The sequence below is a fragment of the Panthera pardus genome, unplaced genomic scaffold (genome assembly GCF_024362965.1).
Source record: "Panthera pardus isolate Hobbes unplaced genomic scaffold, ASM2436296v1 HiC_scaffold_13, whole genome shotgun sequence".
Classification (NCBI taxonomy): domain Eukaryota; kingdom Metazoa; phylum Chordata; class Mammalia; order Carnivora; family Felidae; genus Panthera; species Panthera pardus.
In genome coordinates, this window is record NW_026526688.1 from 104,735,326 (window position 1) to 104,748,400 (window position 13,075).

General features: G+C 41.6%; 1 protein-coding gene and 1 pseudogene across 2 annotated transcripts in view; both read right to left on the reverse strand.

The window, feature by feature from the left end:
* Positions 1-13,075, reverse strand: part of SYNPO2 (synaptopodin 2) — a 171,300-nt gene that overhangs the window by 90,339 nt on the left and 67,886 nt on the right. The window lies entirely within an intron of this gene.
* On the reverse strand, positions 6,692-12,189 carry LOC109248665 (keratin, type II cytoskeletal 8-like; annotated as a pseudogene).

The window sequence follows — 13,075 nt, forward strand, 5'->3', positions numbered from 1 at the left end:
GGTTTCAGGCTATTGGCTACTTCATTGTTGAAATTTTCCAAGTCAGATAGCGTTACACTTGGAATATGCTAGCGAGCATTAATAACAATGACCATAAATGAAAAGTTGGCCTTTCCCAGTCAGATGTAAGGCTAAGCTTTCCAAATCCAGGCAGCAGAGGGCAGTGAAAGCACTGTTAATTGATCATATAAACCTTTTATTACAATCTGGAGAGAAATATTGTATTACAACTTACAACTGCATTTTCCATTTTAAACACCACACATGTCAGTAGTTTGAAAAACAATACATCTTTAGCGTCAGATGCATTTTTGAAGCCATCTAGAACGTTTAGAAAGTGCAATGAGATATCTATCCAGCATTTCAGGGACTGACAGTTCACTTTAATATAACAGAAAAATGTTTTAGAGGATAAGACTACATTGTGACCTTGGTCTAAAATTTACCTGTGTGGTGCAGGAGATACTAAAACTGTGCTAACCTATCGGACACAGTGCTGTGCTTATTTATATTAGCATAGAGTTTAAGAGCTTCAAGGGGCCCTTAAGGTCAACTGATGGTCATGGAAAGGTTACTAGAGTCTCTCAACTGGACAGTGGCTAAGGTATAATCAGAACAGAGGTCTTCTCGCGCCTCTCACTTTAAAGTTTGTGCCGTACAGGATTTCATAATACTTAAGAGTTAGATTCAGGACCTCTGATGTTTTTCTCAGAGTTCAGAGGTCTTAGGAATCCTTAGGTGAAAAATGCAGTAGTGTTCAAAATCACTCCAATCTTGTTTCTGCAAAAGTTCTCAAGAGGTGAGGACAAAATAAACCCAGTAATGTTACACATTTTAATCAATATATATTCCATGGTTTTCAAAAGTAAGACCCCGCCACTCCCTGACTCCAACGCCAGCTAAGAAGAAGACACTGTTCTTTTACCTCAGCAAATGCATGCATATCTGGTCCCATTCTTGGCATGCTCCAGCCCTATATCGTGGTTAGAAATCTTACTAAAGGGGACTGGACGTGGATATGAATGCTTTCTTAGCTGTGACCTTCTAAAGCCTGGGCTTCAGTCTGAAAGATCTGTCACTCACTTTCCTTACTGAGTTAGGTATGTCAACATCAGGTAAAATGGTTAAATGGCTAATAGTAAAATAATAATAACCTTTAGGGGAGAAGATCTCCGTGAAGCCACAACACTGCTACACCAGATCCAATGAAACATTTTGCCTCTGTACTTTGTTGATCTGTCTGGAACACATGATGTCTGATTGGCATTAGCAAGCTCCAGGGTTGCCAGTGACATTCTCCTGACCCTGCAGGAGTTCTTCCTTCTTTAAAGAACACACACTAAGCCTGGGGCCCAGGACCTCTTGCTTTCATTTTCACTAGTTGGCTTCTCAGCCTGCTTGCTCTGTTCTAAGTCTGTAGTCTTTCAGTGAGTCAAGGGCCAGGCTGAATTCCCAGAGCAAATTCCTCCAAAGCCAAACAAGGAAATGTTCAACGAGTCTTTGGAAACCAATAACCAAGAGCACTAGGTTATCTTATTTGGAAGTTAATATATTGGATGTTGCACATTTTTCACCAAAATTAGACATTTTATGAATTAGCTATGTATCTTCACTATATCACATTCTCTAACAAAGGTTAAAGGTGCATGAACAGATCTATGTTTCAAGTAGACACGACATTTTTTTTTTTTTAGGGTATAAAAGTTTTTCAAGCCAAGTCAACAGGAATACCACCTAGTGGCCCAGTTTTTAACTACAGACTTTAGTTAAAATGCTGTGTATCCTATTAGTTTTTGAGGAGATGCCTGATACCTAAGGGAATTATCCAGAGGTGTGTGCCAAAATCATAGGGAAAACATGGAGCCTCTTTGTAGAGAAACTATCAAGTACTATTCTATATCTCTTTTACCCAGATGGCAAATAATTCTCTAAAAATGACCATGGATGGGGGCTTCTCCATTGTGCTTTCACTTGGGCTGGCCAGAAAAGCCACAGAGCCTCCCGCCAATAACCAAGTGGAGCTTTGTTTTCTTGTGTGCTGACATGTGTTACCATCCAGCAAGGATTAGGCTCTGGGCATGACCTGCTGGTTTGGAAACCTGAAGCCAGGATATTCAGAATCCCGCCTCTTAGGCATACCCCAAACAACAAAGGGAAGCTATTTGTTTGGAAAGTCCAGTCTCAAGGACTGTCAGAACTAAGAGATCAACTGTAGAGTTATCGGGAAGCTCAATGAATACCTTATTTACATGGCTCCTCTGTAAGGTTTTGTTCCCATGGGGAGAGACAGAGAGAGAGAGGGAGGGAGGGAGACAGACAGGGAGGGAGGGGAGAAAAAGGAAGAAAGTAGGGAAAGAAAAGAAAACAAAACAGGCAGTATAAAGTGGGAGTTAAAACGGGCTCTAAGTTAAAACCCACTTACTAGCTGAGTTCAATCACCTAAGTCTCTGTCTTCTCAAATATTAATGATATGTAAGTTACAGAATTGCTATTAAGAATTCATTGAGGTAATCTCTATAAACTACTTAGTGCGGTGCCTGGAACATGTCAAGTATGCTCAGTGAAGGTTAACCATTATTACTGTTATTTTTAAGTAATTAAATAAGAAGGAGGGAAAAGATGTGCCTATCGTGATGTACAATTCCTTAAACACTACCATTTTGTTAGCTAATCATTCAGAGCCTTGTGAGGAAAGACCAACAATCTGAGTACATCAGTGAATTCGGGTGCCATAAGAACCTCATCAATCTATTCAATTTACGTGTATAGAATTTAGAACCTGGGACACAGTGGATCACCATTTGTTCAGGCTGCACCATGAACAAGGGAAACTGGTGGAGGGGACCTTTCACTTCACAAGGCCTGCACCCTGGCTATGGGTTGCATCACCCCAGAAAAAGAAATGGCAATTTTGTTTGTTGGTTTTAGTTTTGCATAAATGTTCCATATGAACTAGCAGCAGCCCTGGGACCCAATTCCAAATCCCACAGCTTTTATTTGTTTATTTGTTTGTTTATTTATTTATTTATTTATTTATTTATTTTTGAGAGAAAGGGAGAGAGAAAGAGAGCATAAGTGGAGGAGGGGCAGAGAGAGAGAGAGAGAGAGAGAGAGAGAGAGAGAGAGAGGGAAAGAGAGAATCCAAAGCAGGCTTCATGCTCTCAGGGTGGAGCCCAATGTAGAACTCCATCTCAGGACCTTGGGATCATGACCTGAGCCAAAATCAAAAGTTGGGTGCTTAACCAGCTAAGCCACCCAGGTGCCCCCCATATCCCACAGCTCTTTATGATTATGACCAAACCCTCCAGCCATACCCTGACTTCCATTCTCCAGATGAGACTGTAGAGAAGTTCCTTCCCTAGGATCTACCTGGGTAAGGAGGGAGCTATGTTCCAGGGTCCAGACTCTGGGAAAGAGGAACCAGTTCAAACAAGCCTCTCAAACCTTGGGACTCCACCCAGAAACTGAAAAGGATGGGACACTCTTCCTTTTCTTTCTCATTAGAGAGCTCATACCTCAATTCTGCCCCAAAGGTATTGCTTGAGTACTGAAGTGTGGGAGTTAGAGGGAAAGATGATGGAAATAAACCACATTTTCTGTCTCCCCTTTCATTCTAGCAGCCCGAATGAACAGTGAAGAACTTCATAGCCAACTTTTGTCATTGAGTCCCTCTGTCTGAAATTCTATCCTCTGACTGACCTAGATTAATCCTGCTTGTCCTGTCAGACTTAAATTTCCATGGTGTGCAATCCCATCCAAGAATGAGGTAGGGCCTTTCTATTTCTTCTTTGCATCTTGGACATTCTTCCTGGAATGTAAATCCATGAGGACAGGACCTATGCCTATCTTGTACACAGTTTTAATCTCAGCACCCACAGCGGTACCTGATACATAGCGGACGTTTGGCAAATATTGTTGAATGAGTACATAAATTATTCAGTACAGATAAAGGAAGGGAGAAAATATTACGCAGCCACACTGCCTTCTATATGGCAAATAGAAAGTGGATTCTAGAACACGAAAGGCCCCTTGCCTGAACACCAGGAAGGACTTAGGTATGAACAAGATGGGCCTGCACTTGAATTTGGGGGTGCATGAAAAGGAAAGGCATACTCTGAACAACAGAGAGCAAGAATATCCCAGAACTGGAGTGTGGGGGAGAAGCAGGAAAGATGACATGAGGAAGAGAATCAGGAGGCAGAAGAGAAGACTGGCAGACATCAGAGTGCTCTGTGAGGGGAAGCAGACAATGAGAAAGCCCTGGTGACGGGTACCAGATAGACCTAAAGCAGGAATGTGCCCTGCGTCATTTGAAGTTTACTGCTGTGCTCTCCCATGACCCCAAAACTCTCAGTTCAAGTTCTGAAACACAGAGTCAGTATAGTAACCTTGTTTTCATGATTGCTTTGTGTGGGAGGAGAAGAGACAGACCAGGGTGTGGGAGGGAACAGAAGAGAAAGAGTTGTGTCCCAACCTTGGGTCTGTGTCAGAACAGAAATAAAAGAACAGCTGCAAGAGACAGAGAATATCAGACAGCAGGAAATCAGAGCAAAGCTGACGGAGAATGTAACAAGAATCCTGGGGACATGCTTTGGACTTCAGAGAGACACGAAATGGGAGTTTTGTGCTGCTAATCTCAAAGGGCCAGGAGGTCCCAGCTAATACCTGGGACACATTATGCATTTTGCCATAAAGGTTATTGTTCTCATCTGTGATGCCTTTTGGATTATGAGTCCCTTGAAGGCAGGGATTTTCTTATTTGTAAGAACATCAGTATCTCTAGCACAGTGTCTAACAGAGAGTAGTTACTATTCATTGAATGAATAGATGAATGGCTATCATGGATCTTCTCCATTTTGAACTACCTACAATTAATGAAAAAATCCGATGGGAATGAAGGAGAAAGGGAGAGAGAGAGAAAGAGAAAGAGAAATATGGAGAAAGAATAAGAATTGTACCCTAATATATAAAATCTGAAGGTTTCCTCAGGCAATGTTTTCTCCTTATCTCTGGTTTATCTCTCAATCTCTAAAACTTCCCTTGGCATCAGCTCCATGTTCTAGAATTAGGTTGAGTGGAGCCAAAGACTGGGGAATGGTCTTTACAGGTGATCCTCCTTTTATGCACAGCCCAACTACATCCCACTAGTCTACAGTCCCAACTCAGTGAAAGCCATGGATTGCCTGGACAGGACTTGATTAGAAATAGTCACATTTCAAGGACAGGATGTATCCAGGACAGCTTTGGCCTCTAAACTACTGAGTTTTCCTATAGCTAGTATTTAAAAATGAATACAAGTTTTCCAGAACTGTATGCAAAAAGCTTAATGCAAGTTGTTAGGTCAGAAGATCAGGAGACACAACCCTATGATGAAGGTCTGACAGACAATGGAATGAATCTTAACAACATTTAATACTAATTTTAACAAGCTAGTTGATCCTCATTTCCCTGTGTTTTTGATTAATCGACAGAAGGAATAAGTAAAATCTAATATTTTTTAAGAAGTTAAAGGTACAAAACTTAAAAAAAATTGTTGGCACCAGATCTAAACACATGAAAATCCCAAAGTCATTGTGTTTTTCTTATTGTTGAAGTTATATTAAATATTGACATAGCAGTTACTGATAACATAGATCAGTAAGTCAGGCAAAATGATTTCTGATTCTGGTGGCCTGTGTGAATATACCATTAAACTGAAATAATCCACCTCTGAAATTGTAGATAGGATTAAAGTTTAGTTCTTCCTAGATGAAAACATGCTTAAGTAGGACATAAAGTACTGTCTGCATACTCACTGTAATGATCTAACAGGATAGGTATCTGCCCAGGACGCCTCGTACAAAGTATCTGACTTTGGACACAACAATGTACTCTCTCATTAAAAGTGTTATAGAAGTTCTCCTTTCTTAGAATGAAATGCAGTAATTGAGTTCATTCTTAGATATGTTTAACTCTCATCTACACCCATGTTTCAAAATTGTCCTCTCCTTCACTTCTCTCTTCATATGATGGGACAAAACACATCTCTATAAGGCAAGCTCAGTGATGTGTGGTTGCAATATAGTTAGTTCTTACACAATGGCTGTACCCACAATTTCACTTGGTCCATGGTTTATTTGCCCTCAGATTCTGGACATCACAATGGTTTGCATTCCCCAAAGCCAGGATCATGGCTAGTGGGTGGTAGAAAGAAAAGTGCCTGTCATTCTGCAAAGATATGACCTGCCAGCAAAGTGTGGATAAGCTCAAGAAACCATTTCCAAACATGGAAACAGGACTGAATCAGTTTGGGGCATATGGAAGCTTTTGCCAGTTCTTAATTTTGCCAATCTCCCTAGATGATTTCTCAACCACTCAACAAAGGGTAAAAGGGAACAGTATAACTTCTACTGCCAACACTTTGCAGCTATTAGAAATTATCAGACTTTTTCCTAATAAGTAAAATAGATATTAGAAAAACTAGGGGTCTGAAGATTATCCCCAAACCCTTTACAATCATGGGAATATCATAGCAGAGTTAACATTTTTAGAAAGTAAGAACTGAATATTTTCATTACTTTCATTACGTGATTAATGGAAGGAACATGTACCCACAACACAAAAGCACAAAGTTCCACAAATGCATCAGCAGTGCTTATTTTATTTTATTTTATTTTATTTTATTTTATTTTATTTTATTTATCTTTTGGGGGAATTGGCAGAGCCATCTGAGACTTTATTTGGGAAAAGATACTTGAATTAGCTTTTAGTTGGGGGCATGGGCAAGAGGGGGTACCCAGGGCAGCAGACTCCCCCTAAGGGTGGGCTGAGGACTGGGGCTGAGCCTTAAGTGGGTCTCCTGTTCCTGACACTTCCCTGCACAGCTCCTTCCCCTAAGGCTCTATAGCAGCCAAAGGAGCTGGAATGGACCACAGTGGTTGTTCACTTGGACAGGACATCAGACCACTTGGATCTTCCCATCAAGGGTCTCAACCTTCTTCACAACCACAGCCTCAGAGGAGCTGACACGGCTGAAGGGACTGGAGCCCCCGCCAAAGCTGAAGCTGGACTGGAAGGAGCTCAGGCCATAGTTGAGGCCAGGGCTCATGAGGCTCCTGTAGGCCAAGCTCAGGCTACCTGAGTAGCTGCTGGTGATCTTAGTATGGATACTCAGGTTCTGCATCCCAGACTCTAGCTGGCTCTCCTTGCCCTCCAACAGCATGCAGTAGGTGGTGATTTCAATGTCCAGGGACAGCCTGACATTAATGAGCTCCTGGCACTCATGTAACTGCCGTGTATGTTCTTCTTGGTTTGCTCCAGCTCAGCCAGCTTGGCATTGGCATCCTTAACAGCCTCCCTGCTCTTCTCAACACTAGCAATGGTAGCCTCCAGGGAAGCCCTCTAGCCTTTGTGGCCCTCGATCTCAGCCAGGAGTTGGCTGATATTCTGGTTCATCTCAGGCATCTCCCTCTTTATGCTACAGAGGTCATCGCCTGGCTTCCCAGCCAATGTCTACATCTCCTTGTACTTGATGTGGTCTTGGCCTCATGGTCTCGGCCTCAGCCTGCTTGCAGCTGGTGATGTCCTCATACTGGGCTTTGACCTCAGTGATGATGCTGTCCAGGTCCAGGGCACAGCTGTTGTGCATGGACAGGACCATGGATGTGTCAGAGTTCTGGAACTGCAGCTCACAGATCTTTTCACACAGATGCCTTAAGAAGCTAATCTCTTCCATCAGCCCTTCCAGGTGGGACTCCAGGTCTACCATGTTCATGTAAGTTTCATCTGCATCCTTCTTGATAAGGACAAATTCATTCTCCATGACTGCATGCTCTTTGATCTCCTCCACATATTTATTCTCAAAGTCCTCCACCAGCCCTACATGTTGCCAAGCTCCACCTCCAACTTCAGCTTCCTTGGCCTAGTGTGTCCAGCTGTTGCGGAAGGTTGTTGATATAGCTCTCAAGCATGGTGTCCATGTTGCTCCAAGTTGTTTTCTGCTGCTATAGGAGGCTCTACTTGGTCTCCAGAAATTTGTTCTGCTGTTCCACATGCCACAACTTGTCAGGGAAGGAGGCAAACTTGTTGCTGAGAGTTTTGATCTGCTCCCTCTCCTGGGTGTGCCCAGCCTGGATGCTGGGGTCCACATCCAGCTCTGGTTCACTGAGACAGCTGTAATGCCCCATATACCTCTGGCCCTGCCATAGTCCCTGACCACACTCATGTTGGTGCCTAGGCCACCCAGGAAGCTGCTGCTGGAAGAAAGTGGAGGAGCTGATGCAGGCACCAGGTGCGCTCACGTAGGAGTGGCTGCTCAAGGCCGAGGGGCTGGAGGTGGACACCATGCAGGACTTCTGGGTCACCCTGATGGACATAGTGGAGGCTGGAGTGGAGGCAAGCAGGCTGAACCTGGCAGAGGTTCAAGAAGGAGCTGAGAAACTGCTTCTAGGTGGGTTATCAATACTTCTTTATATATTGTCTGTCTTCTATCACTCCATGACTTGGGGTTTCAGAGACTTTGTCTTGTTTTGTTTTCCTATTATTTTTCTCACCAGTTTTCTCTATTTCCTTTGACAACTCTTCTTTCTTCTCTGTTCCTAACAGTAGGTTCTTTTAGAGCAAATCCTTGGTTTTTCTCTCCAAAAGCAATCCCTCAGTGGATTTCTCTGCTCTCAGGGAATTCATCTGTTACTTCTATGTGAATGCTTCAAAATCCACAACCATATTGACAACTGGTTACCAGCCATCTACTACCTGAAAGCCCGTTTCACCTTCAGAACAATAGAGCCAACAGTAAAATTACATATTTCTATAAACAAGTTAGGCTGAACATCCCAGCTACTCATTCTGTCAGTGGAGGTAAGTCATCATAACATCCAAAGAGCCATATACTAGAAATTAACAAGGGCTAGAAATAAACCCTCCTTCCTGGTGATTCACTACATCACTTTTAGCACCAAGCCTTTTATAAGTTATGTAATTATCCTCTGTTGCTTTCCATTTGTATGCCAGTTATTTGACCAATACTCACTGAGCACTTACTCTGTGCCTGGTACTGCTGCAGGTGCAGGCAGATAGCAAGGATCTTGAAAGACCTTACAGGGTCATATAAGCTTGGAGCACAGAAGCCAACAACACACATACAATGACGTAATTAAATTAAAGTGCTCGTAAGATCAATATAGAAGGTAAAAGTAGGCTAATGTGACAGAGAAACTGGGGGTAAGATGGTAGAGGCCACATTAGATGGGGAATGCCTCTCTGAGGAGGTAATATTTGAGCTCATACCTGAATACTGAAGATACAGAAATACGAAGATCTAGGAATGTAGTCTCAACCCAAAGTATATTCGAGAGCTCTGAGATGTGGACAAGCTTGGCATATTTGAGGAAGAGTAGAAGGAAATGAATCAACAGAAGGCAAATATCAATCAGCTTGTGTGGATTCTGTAGGGTTTCTCAACGTTAGCACCATTGACATTTGGGGCCAGATAATTATTTGCTATGGGGAGTTCAGTGCAGTGTAGGATATTTGGCAGTATTCCTGGGCTCTACACACTGTGGGCCAGTAGGCTCTCCCTAGTGATAACCAAAAAATGTCCCTGGAAATTACCAAATGGTAAGCAAAAAAGCCTCCAGTTGAGAACCATTGTTGTAGTCCAAAGTAATAAATTTTGATAAATATTCTAAGTAATAGAAAGCTATCAAAACATCCTAGGCAGAGAGTAATAGAATGAGTTACACTGTAGGATGTTCATGCTGGCTGTAGTGGAGAGATACAAGAGTAGAGGCAGGGCAGAAATTACAAGGCCACAACAGAAATTTGAGTCCGGGATGATGGACTAAGGTAGTAGCCAAGAGGATTCATCTAGGAATTAGGTGGCAGGTATTGAGAAGAAGAAAAGAATCAAGCAAGATGCTTAGGTTCTTTGCCAGAGCCATGAAGTAGTTGGAGCTAAGCCCTAAACCTGAGATAGCAATGCCATTTATTGATGCAGAAGACTTGGAAGTAGATTTGCCAATGTAAAGGTTGGAAATCAAGAGTTCCCTTTGCCATATTAAGTTTGAGATATCTCTTAGTATCCAAGTGGAGACATCCAGTAGGCAGTTAGATGTATATGGGGTGTGGCACTCTGAGGAGAGGTCAGGCTTGAAAATTTAAGTCTAGAGATGGAATTAGAAGATGAGAGATTAGATGGGATCACCTACTGTATTAGCTTCCTGTGGATGCTGTAACAAATGACTATAAACTGGCGGCTTAATAAAACAGAAATTTATTCTCTCACAGTCTGGAGGCCAGAAGTCCAAAATTAAGGTGTCTATAGGAGCTGCACTCTCTCTGGAGACTCTAGGTGAGAAAATGTTTTGCTCTTTTAGCTTCTGGTGGCTGTCACCAAACCTTGACTTGTGGCCTTGTGTGACCATATCACTCCAAGCTCTACCTCTTTTGTCACACTGCTTCCTCCTCTTCTGTCTCAATTCTCCCCTGTGTGTCTCTTATGAGGACACTTACCATTAGACTTATGGTCTACCTGAATAATCTAGGATGATCTCTTTATCTGAAGTTTCTTAACTTAATTACATCTGCAAAGACCCCTTCTCCCAAGTAAGGTAACATTCACTAACATTCACAAGTTCTGGGGATTAGGGTGTGAACACATCTCTTCATGGACCACCATTCAGCCCACTACACCCAGAGAGAGAGTGTAGAGAGAGAAGACAAAAGGTTCCTCCAAGGTGGATAGAGACTTAGAGACTCCAACATACAGAAGTTGGTAAAGGAGGAGGAACCAGGAAAAAATGGCTGGGCAGCATGGCAGTCACAGACAACTAGAGAGGGCCTGTGGGTCATGTTTCTTCTGTATCTCCCATGTTTCTTTGTACCAGATTTGTCCCAGTATAAGTTTAAAAGACGATCCTTGAATTGAAATCATTACTTACAGTGATATTCTGAAAAAGCCCATTGCCCATGCCATTAAACTGCTTTGAGATTATCAGAAAAACTCACGGACTTCCCCCTTTGCAAGCGGGAAGACAGAGAGAGAGAGAGAGAAAGAACCTTTTCATTTTGTGCCAGGTTTTTATTATAACAGTAATCATCACTTTTCTTTTAATTCTTCATTCCTAAGCCCACAAAGTGCTAACATTTGAAACCTATTTAGGAAATTTTTGGAACTTGCAGCAAACTTCCAAAGTTAAATTTAGGATCCAAACCTCAATGATTGGTCTGTGAAGTGAAAAGGAAGGATAGTGATGATTTGAGGGAACTGATTTCCTCTAATGCCTTGATGTGGGGATGGGATAGACATCTCAGTGATGTAATTAATTCCTCACTCCTAGGGAAAATATACTGCTTGCCTTGTCATAAAAATAATAGATTCTGTGTTACCAGTAACTCTATAGTCAATACATCTCAGCTTTACTTACTGATGAACAAACATACCCTAAAATCCTTTGAATAGAAATACATAGGGTCAAAATGTCATCTATCTTATAATGTCAAAATTGGATCTTAAATCAAAGTAAAATTGAATTTATGACCTCAGAATTCAGAATGGTTCTTCCCCTCACCCCCAAGTATGGCTCCCTTGGTGGCTGGCAGAGCACTCTAGGACTTAACCCTCAAAAATTCCAGGGGGAGCAATGTGAGGGAAAATTTCAACTTTTCTTCTAACAAAGTCATCTTGCTTCTACGAGGGAAATGATGACTGAAGTAGTCTGTCTGAGATGGTTGAAGACTACCAGATGAGGTGTGAGGAATTTTCTACAGTTTCCCTCTAGCCATGCAACTGTGGACAAGTTGCAAGGTAGAGCTATTTGGGATCCTGATTTCCTTCATGGGAGATGGATTCGGAAATTGCAGTCTTAAACTTTTGACCCCCTCTCCTACATCTTCCATCCTCTCTCCTAGCTGCCACAAGGTCCTAAGAGGTAAACAAAATTACTTAAGACTCCCAAGCAAGTACAAAAGTTATTAAATAATGGACCAATTAATTAACTTGGTGTACAAAGTTGAAAAAAACATATTTTATATTTAAAATCAGAGTATTTAAAGTACAATGATATATCTCAAATCTTTGAGATTAAATTTCACTTGTACTTTCCTCATGTTAACTAACACACGTCCCTATACCCACCCCCAATATAACATATGACATATATCCAAACCAATAATCTGATTTGAGTAAGTACTTGGATGGGTAATGTGCATTTAATGGAAACATAACCACATACTTTTTTTAGAAAAAAAACTAAAATAATTCCTACTATTTAAGAATGCTAAAAGTAAATTTTAAAATGCCTTGAAAAAATGAAAGTTAAAGTAGAAAGAATGTCAAGGAATTGCTGAGGCTAAGAAATGATGCACGGCTTGCCAAAAGTCAAAGAGTTCAACAAGCAGCTCTTTGATGTGACTAGAGAATTAGCTTTTTCTGCACTGTGTTCACTACATAAGTGGAAGGGTATTTTTGCAAGAAAAGTGGCAGCAGGCTTTTTCCCATCAGGCTCTGACAGGAGTGAGCAGCCCTGGGTTCCAGTTCAGGCTCTGTGACCTTGTTTTGTGATTGAAACTAGTTTTTGCCCGTTTCTGAAGGTCCTTTCTGTCCATCTGCAAAATAGGAGTAATAATGAACACACTGACTCATTCACAAGTTTGTTGTGAGAAAAACATATTAGTGGATATGGAAGGGTTTGAGAAGGCTTAAAGATGCATGCCATTTGTGTAGTATATGGAATCTGTATTGAGACCTTCTGACACTACCCAGGCCTTATAAGCAGCTAGGATAATCACTATTCTTTCCATTAGACCTCCTTGAATAATAGAGTAGCTATCATGTATTTAGTGTGTCACATACATGAACAAAGCATTTAACACTGATCTTTGATATAGGGTTATTACTTTCATCTTTATAGATGGGCAATAAAGTCCAGAGGGATTAAATGGCTTTCCAAATCACAATTCTGATAATAGAGAAATTGGGCTTTGACTCCAAATCTGATTCCTAAGCACATACTCTTATACACTAGGTCATACAGACCCAAAGCCAGAGAGATGTGAAACCTGGCCCCTGACTTCATGGGTGAGTATGTTGATGGAC